Source organism: Cyprinus carpio, chromosome A17 (genome assembly GCF_018340385.1).
Source record: "Cyprinus carpio isolate SPL01 chromosome A17, ASM1834038v1, whole genome shotgun sequence".
NCBI lineage: Eukaryota > Metazoa > Chordata > Actinopteri > Cypriniformes > Cyprinidae > Cyprinus > Cyprinus carpio.
In genome coordinates this window covers 17721110-17723204 of record NC_056588.1, presented here as the reverse complement: position 1 = coordinate 17723204, position 2095 = coordinate 17721110, and the positions used below count along the sequence as shown (strand labels likewise).

At 36.4% G+C, this 2095-nt stretch overlaps 1 long non-coding RNA gene across 2 annotated transcripts; it reads right to left on the bottom strand.

Annotated features, from left to right (window-relative positions):
- Positions 1-362: 362 nt before the first annotated feature.
- LOC122148185 lies at positions 363-2095 on the bottom strand. 2 transcript variants are annotated; one of them, XR_006162166.1, is made up of 3 exons: positions 1949-2095; positions 1742-1817; positions 363-894 (listed from the first exon to the last, which is right to left on the bottom strand). It is a non-coding gene; the product is annotated as an uncharacterized LOC122148185 (long non-coding RNA). The 2 variants fall into 2 exon arrangements; XR_006162165.1 differs by having other exon boundaries at positions 363-864.

Sequence of the window (2095 nt, the reverse complement as noted above, 5' to 3'; positions counted from 1 at the left end):
TCAGGCTTTAACACATGCCCCATTTTCTTTGTATATCCCTAAATGGAAAGGCTGTGAAATGAGTCCTGGTAGGATATATAAAATGCACTGCAGTGACATTAACTCTTGTGTCCTTCGGAGAAAAAAAAAGGTTTTGGAGAGACAGTCCAAACCTGAGAGAAGCCAAGCACAGACCTAATCCAATCCCTGTGACCAGGTCACACATAAATTACCTTTTCACACTAACAAAACTACAAAAGCAGGGGGTGCAAGCTAATAGCACTGGGTTATAGAAAGAAAGAAAGAAAGAAAGAAAGAAAGAAAGAAAGAAAGAAAAGAAAGAAAGAAAGAAAGAAAGAAAGAAAGAAAGAGAAAGAACATAATTCTAAATTATTGCTAAATATGATGCAAGGGTCAAAAGTGGGATGTTAAAATTTAAAACCATATGAAAAGGATGCTTTAATTTTTTTCTTAATGTAAAACCTGGTACCTAAATTCCAGAATCTTTCATTGTCACTCTTAAAATAGAGTTGTATGAAAGGTAGACAGCCTAAGCATTAGAAACTCAAAAACAAAAATGATTATGATCAACACAGACTGTCTGTAATGGCACAGAAAATAAAGTAAAGCGCCACTGCACTGGTCCCTTCTCGTTAAAGAACTCTTCATGATTTTCCTATTTCTCCGCCAATACATTTTGACGAGCTCAAAATGCATAATGAAACCTTTTGCAAAGCAGCTGGCGTCATTGCTTATTACAAATGTGCAGGCATCTGCTCCGTCTGCTGTATATATTACTTGAAATGCTTAATAAAACAATTGTTGGGTATGTATGATGCATCACATGGGCGTCTGGGCTGTTGCTTCGCGTCTCTTCGGTGCATCCTGGGCGAACGCAGACAAACACATGTGACCCTGGACCACAAAACCAGTCATAAGTAGCACAGGTATATTTATAGCAATAGCCAAACATACATTGTATGGGTCATAATGATCTATTTTTCTTTTATGCCAAAAATCATTAGTGTATTAAGTATAGATCATGTTCCATGAAGATATTTTGTAAATTTCCTGCCGTAAATATATCAAAAATGTATTATCATTCGTAATATGCAATGAGAAGGACTTCATTTGGACAACTTTAAAGGCGATTTTCTCAATATTTAGATTTATTTTTTGCACCCTCAGATTCCAGATTTTTTTTTTAAATAGTTGTATCTTGGTCACATTTTGTCCTATCCTAACAAACCATAGCCTACATCAATGGAAAGCTTATTTATTCAGCTTTCAGATGATGTATAAATCAAAAAGCTGACCCTTATCACTGGTTTTGTGTTCAAGGCTCACATTTAATGACGAATTAATATAAGATATCATGTTACTCTTATCATTCTTATAGACAGGTTAATGGTATTTTAACATAAACCTAAGTAAACATAACACGGATTAGCTAAATAAATATTTTCATTTTGTCAAGGTTATATCGCACAAATATGATAAATATCCCCAAAGAGAGAGAGTCCTGAAATATAAGTGATCGATTTGTAAACGGAACTAACTACGTTACTGAAGTGCGCGTGTATCCCGCGCGCCTCTCAAAATAAACATCCGGTTGATCGATCGACTTAACGTTACTTAATAGTACTTTACTCGAAGTACTTAACGGATTTTATTCACTTCAATGCGGTTTTTGGTGTCTGCTAACTGGTGTTGAATGTGCACGAGTTGGTAAACAAAGTGTGAAACTTGAAGCGCGTCTTACCTGCTGATCAATGATCTGATGAGACGCTTCTCTCAGTAAACTCTGCTTTTTTAGATGTCATTTTCTGATTCTGGCCCTGTGTTGAGAAAGACAAACTGTTATAGCAGCGTTGCCATGTTTTAAACCTATTTGTTATTTCAAATGTATTTTAGTGTATTACAGTCTAGAGGAAATAAAACGTATAGGCCTTGAGGAGTCTGTTATTACGTTAAGATGGTTATAAGCCGCATCATATAGTGCTGAGGACTACAGGTGTGTTTAGGATTTCCGCAAAGATTGTTTATTGTGGCTCCTTGAGCACGCGGCGTCTTCAGTGCGTGCGCGCGCTCATTCACGCAGTGCGGTTTAATTGTA